Below are 12,267 nucleotides of genomic sequence, written 5' to 3' on the forward strand. Positions count from 1 at the left end.
ACCTGATTCAGGTCCCAGTCAACCACCATGGTTTCGGGTTGGGCATTTCACCAGTTGAAAAGGATTTGGTCAATTGCCAGCTCAAATACTGCCTGGTAGCATTCACATATTTTGGAACAATAAAGATACTTTAATCATCAAGAGCAATGCTAGAATACTCTCATGTTTACCTCATGTGTTGCTCACCAGTTGCAAACAGCGGACTGTTAGTTGATCTGTTCAGGAGGCTGCTTCAGTTATTCCTTCCTTTTAGTCCAGGACAGCTCTTTTCCTGCACTGAGTTCTCACACTGCCTAATGGAGTTCAACTCTACCCACCCCAGCCTGTGCCACTGATCCGCTTAGCAGGCAATTGTTTAAATAGACAGTTAACTGAGCCACGATATTTTAAACAAACCTGAGTCCATTTGTCAGCACATCCAGGAGACTGATCACATCACACTGAACATTACTGATATATCTTTGCTACTAATCAAGAAGAATCAGGCACAGGGGGTATATGTGCAGACATAGCACATGTGTGTTAGTTTTGATCTCTGTTTATTGAACAGCTTGCATAAAAGGGGTGGGACTGACAGATGCAATGAGCTGGGCAACAAGGCACCATCCTGTTCTCCTATCATAGGTGAGTTTTACTCGAGAAAGGATTATCTGAACCAGCTATATTGCTTTGCTGAAAGAGCAATTCATGGAACTGGACCTTACATTTGGATATGCAATCTTACTTTTAGGATTTATATTTGAAAATTTTGTTCAGATTTTTGGTTTGTGGTGGTTGTTTGACAAAAAAGATGCTCTGTTTATTTTGAAAATGTGCAGTTTCCTGTGTTACAGCCCAAAGTGTAACTTTACAACTCTTTTTTCCCTCCTAGGAGCTGGCAATATAGATATATATATTTTGCTCGCCGGAAACTGATGCAGAACTCTGGCCTCTGAAAACCCTAGTGCACTGATCCACAGCTCCAACCTCCCCACAAAGTCTTAATGTAAGTGTATCCACATGGAAATCCAATTTTTCTGCCTACAAGTAATTAAGCTTGAACATAACTGATTATTAACACAGGCACTTTCAAAACAATCAAGGCTCCAGCGCTCGGTAAGTTACTTGACAGGTTGCCACATGCTTAGTACTTAAATTTCAAGCAAAAATAAAACCTAAAACTGCCCAACAGAATGATTTGCAGAAAATGTCACTATGTTTATGCTGTGCACTAAAGAAAATACCTCACAAAACCAAACCCTATTTTGGAATGGGCAAAGGGGTGGTAATTTTTACGTATCATTTAGAAACATTTATACATTTCCCTTTGTTTGTTCCAAGATTTCTGATGATGAAGCTTCAGAGCTTCTGTCACAGTATTCAGGTAGAAAGCAATTATTTGTAATGAAACAGAATTATTCTCACATCCACTTTATCTTAGTAAAACCAGTGCTTGTTGGCGGGATAGGGGTGGGCAGTGTAATGTGTCATTACTGTTATCGTGTTGGTGATATACAGAACAGAAAAATTGTATCACTGTTGGTGTTTATAGTATCTCTGTATAACCAGTATTGTGACTCTATAATGGAAATACTTCTGATGAGTAGACATTAGCTCATTGTATCCACAGTCATCCTAAGTCTATGACTATTGTCTGTTCTCAAGTGTGACTTTTGGAAGAAAAATCCATTTGCTTAGCAGGACATTTCCTGCATTCTAGTTTTATGGGTGGATAATTTTTAAACAGAGTTCTTATGTTCAGCAAATAGATTCTTTGGATTCTTGTTATAAGATTATCATATAAAAATGTTCATCATTATTGATGTGAAAAGTAATGGCTTGCAATGTTTTTCTGACAGCTTATGAAGAACTGTTCTAGATGGATACATGGCGTTTTAAATCTGCTAAGCGCTTAACAAGGGCTATATAAATGATTAGTGTAATCCTTATTCTGCATATAGGGACTTGGAGACTTTATTCAAGTTGACAAGCTTGAAGCAAGTTAATGGAAGGAACAGAACTGGGTCCTGATTTGTGGGCTCTTCCTTTGAGCAAATTGGTGGTTTCCCTTTCTGCAAGAGGTTACAGCAGATCAGAATAAACCAGAATGCCGTGACAGTCAAACTTTTGCAAATACTTTACTACAGCAACTCTGTACATACCCACTAACTTGTAACAGATGAAAAAAAAACTGGGATACTTTTCTACTGGAAACATCCTCGCCAAGTAGGGTTGTCAGTCAAGGGCTAACAACCCTTGGGAGCTTCCGGGGGGCAAGGGTTGGTGTCATGTGACACTGCAATATTACTTCCAGTCACATAAGTGGAAGTGATGTCATGTGATGACATGACACTGTGACAATCCCCTACATTTTTATGGTAAAATTGTAGAAATATCAGGGATTGCTACACCATTGTGGTGACATGTGACATCCCTTCCAGTTATGCAGCTAAAAGTCATATCGTGAAATTGCCATGACTTCATTCCCTCCCCCTTGAATATTTCTCCTGCTTTATAGGGAAGCATTGGGCTGTAGTGTCAGGGAGGCAGGTCTCCCACTATAAAGGGAGACCTGGTCTTCTACCACCAAAGGTTACAGCCTTTGAAGCCTTTGCCTGTGCTGTACATTGCATTAAAGTACTTTGTTAGCCTGTTCTATAAAGACTTTGGAAACAGAAGCAGTGTGTGCTAGGCAACTGAAGGGTATTTTATCCAATGGACAAGCTGAGGCCCCATAAGAAACTTTGAGATAAGAATAAACAGTGAGGGAATTCTCCACACACACCACCACCAACCTTCCCTCTTGGAGATATCAGGAAGTTCTTAGGGCCTTGAGCAGGATAAATCTCCTAATCTCTCTCCAGGTTTTTTCCTTTCATTTAAATGGCTCTCCACTTCTTTTGGAGGGAAATAACCATATGCAGTTCATCAGGCATTTTGTGGGGGTACTTTACAATTTAGAAACTGATTTTTTTCTAGGATGTCCCCTCAGTATGCAGGAACCATGAAGCTTGGGTCTTCTTTGTCTGTTGCAGAGGCAATCTTCCTATGTGGATCATCTTCCTCTCACAGTGGGCATATTTTGGCATCTGTCTTGCAGGAGCAGAAGTGTGTAATACCAGAGGATGGTGCTCCACCAGTGGAGGACCATGTCTGCAGTGGATGAAGAGAAGGACAAACAGAAAGAATACATAGGATCAAAGCCTGGGTATCCAGTGGTTGGGCCCCTTTTCACAACTTACTACCATGAAGTTTGCTATTAGAGAGAACAAACTAGCAATGGGGACAGGGAGGTAAATGATTTGGAAATTCACCCATCAATCCAAATTATGTCATCCAAGATTCTAAAAGCTCTCAAAGGCCTGAACAGTTCCATTTTCACATCTCCCATACAACATTCCATGCTTTCTAGGCGCTCTCAGTCCTTGTCAGGAAGGATTATTTGGTTTTATTTATTTTGGCCCTATTTTTCTGCATACTTAGTATATAGGAATCCCAGTTATGAGAAGACAACAGTTACTGGGAAAGACAATAATGCTAGGGAAAGTTGAAGGCAGCAGGAAAGAGAGGAAGACTCAGCATGAGGTGGAGTGATTCAATTAGGGTTGCCAGGTCTTACCTCACTGCCAGCAGGGGGATCCTGGAGCTGCTCTGGGATGTCATTGCATTGCTGAAGTTGTGCACAATGCTCTAGGTCATGGGTGGCCAACGGTAGCTCTCCAGATGTTTTTTTGCATACAACTCCCATCAGCCCCAGCCAGCATGGCCAATGGCTGGGGCTGATGGGAGTTGTAGGCAAAAACATCTGGAGAGCTACCATTGGCCATCCCTGCTCTAGGTTTTGGGCAAAACCTTTATGGCTCTTGGCTGCAAAACCATAGAGTTTGCCCAAAAACCAGAGCTTCATCATGCTATGGTGGCAAAACAGTTATGTCACTTCTGAGTGACATCATCACATTAGGGACATTGTGCAGTGACATCCCAGTTTGAGGGTGGGGTTTCCCCCACTGGCCAGCTGGCTGGTGGCAGATTGGAGCTCCAAAGACAGGAAGATCTCCTGGCCAGGCCAGGGGTCTGGCAATCCTAGCTTCAATAAAGGAAGCCATGGCCCTCAGTTTGCAAGACCTGAGCGAGGCTGTTAATGGTAGGACATTTTGGAGGACAGTAATTCACAGGGCCTCCATAAGTTGGAAGTGACTTGACAGCATAACACACACACACCTTGTTTATGGTTTGGCCCTTTAGTGATGGGAATGGGAAACTCACTTTACTCTAAGATACAGGATTGGATCCAGTGTAAAAGCTTGTAGCAATCCTCTTCACTCACAACCTGCTACTTCTCCCAGAAATCCTCCCTGAAGGAGCTTCTTCTACATGTGGTTTGTGCTAGTAGAGGAGGGAGAAAGAAGGTAATTCCCTTCTCCCCTCACTGCAGTCTCCCATACTTGTGGCGCATTTTGCTCAAGATTGCCCCTGCATTCTTCAAAACAGTTTGTGGGACAAGTAGCAAGTTGCTGGAAGAAACGAAAATAAGCAGGCCTTGAATTCAGCAGCTCCTGAACCTTTCTGACACCCCACTCCTCTTCGCCACTACCTTGCCCATGGAATAGTAGGTGCAGCTGCATAACAATCCCTGGATTAGGAGAGCGGGCAGCTAGCCAGTCACCAGGAGCTCTGTCACACCTCCAGCAGCCCTCATTAACCCCAGGAGAATCCTGTGCCACCCTTTCTCCACTTATGTGATGTGGGGCAGTGGGTGGCTTGCTGGTCTTTTGACTGGGGGTGGTGATGGCCAAGGAATGTCCCAGGTGAGTGAGGCCTGCTTGGGCTGGCTGGATCTCTCTTTTCTTGCTTGGGGTTGCTTTTGGCTGATGAAGGGCAGCATGTGCTAATAAGTTATGATAATGAGTTCCACCACCTATTTTTCTACAAAATGACTCCTGAAAATAGGGAAAGATCTGGTCCGCCATCTCCTTCCATGGCCTTTTCTTCTGGAGGCAACACACTGTGAGAATAAAAATAATGAAGTCATGTTGATTGCTGCCTGATTTGTTTCATGTTTACTCAGAACTATGCATAGGATTGCAGCACAGCCCCCAACAGTTCTGTTGCAGCTCAATGTTTAGAACCTCACCCCAGGGGAAAGAATTGCATTCCAGTTGCCCCAATTTTCAAGAGAAAGCACCACTTAGTTTATTTATTTTCCCTATGCATTCCAATAGCAGCTTAATATATATACTACAAAATATGCACCTGTATCCCTCTGTGGGTGTATGGGGTATGTGTGAGATTCATGTTTGATGTTGTGTTGGTTGTTGTGATGCCAGAAGCTGAAAACCGTGGATCACAGAAATTAACTGTACATATTCTTATTGAGAGAACCACAAGAAGCTGGCATAAAACGTATCTTCTTCAATGGATTTGCTGATATTTTCAGGCTGTGACTTTTCCTACTGGCAGCCTTAGCATTAAATAAGATGTCTTTGCTATTGGCTAGTTCCTGTGCTCCAAGTGTACAGCAGGGCAGGAGGCTGTGGTCATTCAGTGTCATGAGATAGATAGGCATCCTAAAGTTTCTTGGGGGGATTTCACTGTGCAAGAGCTACATGTGATGCTGGAGTTCGGTGAATTGAGCTTGAGGTGTTGTGTATTTTTTAATAATCTTCAGGGGCATGGGGGATCCATTCTGATAAGGCTTGCACCATAAGGGAATTTTAAGACTACTCCTCACACAGTGATTTCATAGTCTCAGATGGCCCAGGGATATGCCAAGAATGCTGCAGTTCCTCAGTGCAATGAGGGGAAGCACACTGCATGTTTCCAAAGATCGATCGCTCTATCTTTCTATCTATCATCTATCAATCAATCTATCTATCATCTGTCTTCTTCATCATCATCAATCTATCATCTGTCATTTGCCATCTATAATTTATTATGTATTTATCATCTATCAATCTTCCTTCCTTCCTTCCTTCCTTCCTTCCTTCCTTCCTTCCTTCCTTCCTTCCTTCCTTCCTTCCTTCCTTCCTTCCTTCCTTCCTTCCTTCCTTCCTTCCTTCCTCACATTACAGCCAATTTACGGGGGCCCTCGTTGGATTTTCAAGTCAAGAAATGTTCAGAGGTGGTTTGCCATTGCCTCCCTCTTCTTACCAACAGTGTTTCCTCTAAGTTGAGTTAGTGTGAGCTAGCTCACATATTTTTAGCCACTGGCTCACACATTTTTGTCTTAGATCAGGAAGGCTGGCCCCAGAACAAACTAATTTATGCAGCAGCCAAATCACTCACAACTTTAATGCCAGTAGCTCACAAAGTAGAATTTTTGCTCCCAAGCCTCCACAGCTTAGAGGGAGCATTGCTTACCAATGCTGGACTTCCTTGGTGGTCTCCCACCAGGGCTAACCTTGCTTATATTCCAAGATCTGTTGAGATCCGGCTAGCCTGGACTGTCCATTATTCTAGTATTATTTGTGCTCAAGTATTCTATGCTATGGAAGCTCTGACTGATCCTGAACTGGCCACTTATCCCTCAATGTTCCTTAGCTGTACACCAGTGTTTTCCAGTGGATTTAAATGTGATATACGTTTTTCATTTGCCTTGTGGTTTTATTATCTGCTGTATGCAGTTTTAGAACCTGCCTGTGGCACAGTTGAGTCTAGATTGTATTGGCTCCTCCATTGTCCATTGGCTCCTCCACACTGCTAGGTCAGCTTATTTCACCCATAGCCACATCCAAGTCTGTAAAATGTAGGCGAGTGTGTTGCAGCCTTTGGAAACACACAAGATCCTATCTCTCTTTCATCCTTGGATAACTGTTGCAGACTTACAATTGTATGCTCTCTTATTTTGGAGTCAGTCCCACTGAACTCAAATTACTCCCTCTGAAAGAAAGGAAGGCACAGGTACACAACCAGACATTGTTTCTTCGGACAAAAACTAGGGAGCTAGGACTGTCCTTGGTAAGTAAGGATAGTTGGAGCATGTATACGAAGACTAGCCTGGTGCACAAAATTAGATCATATTGTAGACAGTGGTTTACTCCACATTCAAAGCTTAACCTTATATGCCTCAAAATCTTATATAATTCTGTGAGCTTCCAAACTTAATGGCAGTTGTCAAAGACATTTGTATCCAATAGGAACTCTGGTTTTTACAACACTGTAATTGTCTCCACCAAAAACAGGAGGCCCTCTTTTGGATTTCCTGCAACTAAATCCTACCCACTTTCATTTCACTCCCAAATGGTATCATTGCAGGTTTCATTAAATGCCAAAAGGAATGCATTATTATAGGTTAAAAAAATTGTCATTTTGTTAGGGAAAAAAATTATCTTATAAAACCTTAGACACAGAGAACAGTGTCCATTGGCAGTTTTAAAAGCCAGGTTTTTTTCTAAGCATGTGCAAATAATAGTAAAATGTAAGGATTTGGATTTTCTGTTAAAGTAACAAAGTATTTTAAGAATTCACTTACAGCAGTCTCAGTGTGAGAGAAATTTTTCCTTCTATACTTCATAAACACTTTCCCAAACCACGATTCGCAAACAATATGGTGTTCCCATAGAACCAGTACATGAGACCCAATAGCAGATTTTATAAACAACTGATAAACTTTATTGTACTGCAGCTCTTCTCACAGGACAGCAGACTTATTCTATTAATAGGAAATCAAGAACAGTTAGCAAACAAATTCACAGTACACTTCCAGTTAACTCCAGTACATAATTTCTAGTTAGGATAAAGTCTTATACAGGCAATTAAAAGACTTTCCAGTTTCAGTAGTTAGCAATTTCAGTAGTTACTTACTATATCTTAATTAATATACTTCTTATGTAGCCATATACCTGCTATCTCTAAATTCTCCAAAAGCTGTAAAAATGTTCGATATCTGTTAAAGATCTTTAGCCCAGTTTTGTGGCTGACTTGCCCAGGGACACCATTTTGGTTCTCTGACTCAAGCCACGAGCTGGTGAGAAAATTCTAAACGTTATATAGTTTTCTAGCCTAAGAATCTAAATTCTTAATCCCTAATAAAATATTTTCCCATATTCTGCTACCAGCAGGACACACACAGATGGTGCTGGCTCGTGCCCATGGACCCTCTTATCTATATTTCCATCAACTCCAACTCAGCAAAAACCTATCCTGAAGTAACTTCTCTTCTACTGACCTAATTTTCTGTTTCAGCAGGTAAAATCTAGGAGCTTCTAAGCATTAGTACTTCTAAATGTTCTAAACAATTGTGAAATAAGTGAACCAATTTTAATTTTTTCCTGCAACACTCAGTTGTTCCAGTCTTTCTTGGATCTCATTCCTTTACTTGAGTGTAAAAATGGCCCAACTTTACCATCACCAAGTGGCTATATAGGGTAACCTAAGGAAGAAAATAATACACTGGGAAAAAAACCCTGATAATGAGAAAATTCCAAAAAAATGTCCCCAAGAAAGAGAGCTCTGTGTAATCAATGCCTTCATTTAAACCACAAAGTGCAGAACAAATGTATTAGGGCAACCTTAAAGTAGGGATGCTGTGAATTTCTCAACAATGCTGTTTGGCTGACAAACTTACCTGGTTCCACACTCATAAGCAGACTGTGAATTGATCAGAAGTATGTTCAGATGATATTAAACAAATCAAATTGCTGCCAAATAAGTCTGAAGCTGCCTGTTGGTCAATCACAGCTAAGCAGGGGCTTAACACCCCACTCCCTCAGCAAAATAACTACCCAGTGAAGTTGCAAAAGGGATATTTCCCCTCCTGTCCAAGGTGGGCAGGGACAGAAACAATTTATTTTAATGTCTGCATTACGAAAGAGAGGCGACAGAGAGCTCATTTCCCCCCCCCCCTTTCCTTCAAACTGGGCCAGGACATATGCAGTGCTGTGCTTTCAATCTGTGTTTTGCAAAAAGGACAGAAGAGAGAGCTTCTTTCTCTTTCCCCACAATCAGGGCTGCCAACTCTTGTCTGTGAACCAGTGGGATTGTGGGGGTGGGGGTGGGGGAGATAGAAGTGGTATAGTATCATGTGATGCCACAATGTCATTTCTGGCTGAAAAATCAGAAGCGATGTCACCATGTCATGCAATATTCTAGAAATGCCCCAATTAACCATAGTAGGCAATCATGCTATAGCACCAGGAGTATACAAGCCCCAGCAAGATTATGTTCTTTACATATCAAGACATGTGGACAATGCAGCAGGGTCACATCACCATGGCCTGATATCTACAGAGCCATGCATCTATCCATATCTATTCTCAGACTGTTTACAGGAACCCTGTGTCGGGACTGTGGACTTGACATACACCCATATGACATACACTCTACTAAGCAGCTGAGGCTTCACGGATAAAGCACCTGTGAGGGTAACTAAGGGGAAAGTCCCTGTGCTTGGGGAAGAGTATAACTCAAAGTATAAACCCTAGACATAATCCATCCCAACCCCCACAAGCACTCCAAAAGTAGGTAGAATAACTTCCTCCTTCTTTGGAATATGGAAAGATCAGATAGCCAGTCAGAGGTCTGACAATGAGGGATAGGCTTATTATGTAGAGAAGAGGGCAGAGAAATTCTGGGATAGTGGCAAGACAAGCAGGTGGGAATCCAGCATTGGATGCCAGATACTGCACGAGCAGTCAGCATCTTGTTCTGTAAGCCCCAAAGTGCAGCTGAGCCTGTAGTCATGTTGTGTTTGACCATGCCTAAGAGCCTGCTGGACATCAAAAGGGGACTTTGAAAAAATTGCAACCTTGCAGTGACCGTCTAGACAGGCACTAGCAGCAAGTGTTGCCCCTGTCCTAGATGTGAACAGCAGTCTTATTCTTCCTGGGCCTTTCACATTTTGGGAAGGTGCCATAGACTTAGAAGTGACACGTTCAAATCTGCAGCACTTAAGAGCAGTTTTCAGAATGTACTGAGACAAATTCTCCCAGACCTTCCTTTATTTGGGGAACTGTCACAGAATGACAAATAGAATGAAAGAAGAAGGGGTTGGTCTAGGAGGCCTGAGAAATGATGCCTAAGTATGCATTACCTTTAATGAACAAAGTTCACAGTGTACAGCAAAAGGTCACCAGGCATTCAGGCATTCTTGGCTTTCTCACCGTGTTGGAAGGAATGTACCAAACTTGCTGCTTGGTATTTCAAGGTCATTCCTTTCCAAAGTCATATGAAAATATATACAGGGAGGAGATTAGAGAAGGCAGAAAACATAATAGATGCTTATTGCCAGCATGGCTTTATTACTGTGATCAATCAAACAATCACAAAATTCAGCATGACATTATCAGGCAAGATAGATAGCTGTCTTTCATCAGGAGAGCATTCATTTGTTTTATTTGCATGGCACTTTTAGTGAGCTTTACAGACTGTGTCCTATTCATTCCCTCTCCCAACCCTTAAAAAGCTCAGGTCTCAGAGCACTAAGACCTTAAACTGTGTGGCTGACATCACAAGAATGGAGGCAGTGTGTGCCAGTCACATAAATGGAATCTCCTTCTGGACCCAAAAGCTCTCCAAATCACTGCTGTGGTAACTGCTGCCTTACTCTACTGACACTGTGCAGGAAGGTTGTGAATATTTATTTATTTATTTATTACTTTGCATTTATATCCCGCCCTCTCCGCAAGTGGACTCAGGGCGGCTTACAGTATCATAAAAACAATCAATTCCATAAAACATATAAAACCATAATACATTTATCAGTTTAAAACTATTACGCTATCTCAATCCAGTCTGGCGGTATTGGGTTCTGACTATGACCACCAGCTTCTGTAGGACGTCCGGTGGCCACCCATTTTCAGTCAACCAGAAAAGCCTGTCTAAACAGTTCGGTCTTGCAGGCCCTGCGGAACGTCGACAAATCCCGCAGGGCCCTTATAGCTTCTGGGAGGGTGTTCCAGAGTTCTGGTGCTGCCACCGAGAAGGCCCTAGATCTTGCTGCGCATAGCCTGGCTTCTTTTGGGCCAGGGGCAGACAGCAGATTTTTTGTCCCTGATCGCAGTGCTCTCTGGGGGATATATGGGGAAAGACGGTCCCGTAGATAGGCAGGTCCCTGACCATATTAGCTTGTGTTGAGTAGCACAAGTTACACAAGGTAAAAGATTGTCAGAATTTTTCTACCACAAACTGCAGGCATAATATGTGTGGGGGAATATTAATGAAGCTGGCTACCAGGCCCAAGAAATCCATTCATGGGACTTTGACTCAACGGCCATCATGTTTTTAATAGCCTTTGAATTGACCATTAGGGTGCCTCACACATTACAAAATTCTTAGATTCTGGCAAAGTAGATTGTTATATATGAAAGCTTATAAAGTATGGTGGGTTTTTTAAAATGTGTTTAGGATGATTAGAGTCTTTATATTTTGTTTGTTTGTCTGTCTGTCTGTTTGCTGCCTTAGATGTAGGACGAGTGGCGACCCTAGTGACATTATTGTTTCCTTTGGTAGAAAATAATGTTAATCGTATGTGTAGCTTTGTTATATGTGATGATTGCACATGATGTTTTGTAGTGGGTAATGTGTAAACTTCCTCTGGGGAGCCTGAAATCTGTTGGCTTGCTCTGTGCCAGAAATGCACCTGTTCTGGCCTGTGTGCTTCAGCCGTTTAGGTGAACTGTATGGATCAGTGGTGCCATCTAGTGGTCAGTACTCATTTCAGTTGTGAATTTTAGCAAATTAAAATACTCAAACTGTAGTTGGATTAGATTTTTCTTTTTTTAAAAAAACAGTCTTGGTCTGCACATGTTTTTGTCAGTAACCTTCAAAGTTTAAACAAATGCTCTTGTCTCTCCAGCTATGTGTTTCTACCTACATTTATAAATTGGCAGGATATGTAATTAGACAGGTATTCTTTTCCCAGCATAAATTCTGAAACTGCAAGGTATCTTTTACAAATAAAATTAGCTGTGGTCTATTTAGAATTTTTCTATGACATATGGTGTCAATCAGGTGGCCAGAAGACTGTAAATCCTTGTTATATGTGCCTGTAAAATAGCATGGCTTCTGAAACCTTGGGCTTCAATGCCATTAATTAAGAAAACCTTTTTATCACATCTCTTTCTCTTTTTTCGCTTGATTTAGCAGGAGCTTCCCTTCCAAGGAGTTTTCTTGGTCACTGGAACGTGCAAGTAATTCAATCCTATTTGCTCAAGTTACAGCTTTGCGGACTGTGGGCTCCAGTCATCCATTAGAAAGGGCTGAAATAAGAGTCACTCAGTGGCTTAGAGGATGATAACAGGTTGTGTGTCCAGCACACAAGGTAGAACACTGATGTGGTTTCTCTCTGGA

At 41.9% G+C, this 12,267-nt stretch overlaps 1 protein-coding gene across 1 annotated transcript in view; it reads left to right on the forward strand.

The window, feature by feature from the left end:
* The first annotated feature begins 871 nt into the window (after positions 1 to 871).
* The window catches only part of COL8A1 (collagen type VIII alpha 1 chain), a 29,450-nt gene continuing 18,054 nt past the window's right edge, over positions 872 to 12,267 (forward strand). The window contains exon 1 of the mRNA XM_060234604.1: positions 872 to 985. The gene's annotated coding sequence lies outside the window, so the exon portion shown is untranslated. The remainder of the gene's footprint in view (positions 986 to 12,267) is intronic.

This window comes from Heteronotia binoei, chromosome 3 (assembly GCF_032191835.1).
Source record: "Heteronotia binoei isolate CCM8104 ecotype False Entrance Well chromosome 3, APGP_CSIRO_Hbin_v1, whole genome shotgun sequence".
NCBI lineage: Eukaryota > Metazoa > Chordata > Lepidosauria > Squamata > Gekkonidae > Heteronotia > Heteronotia binoei.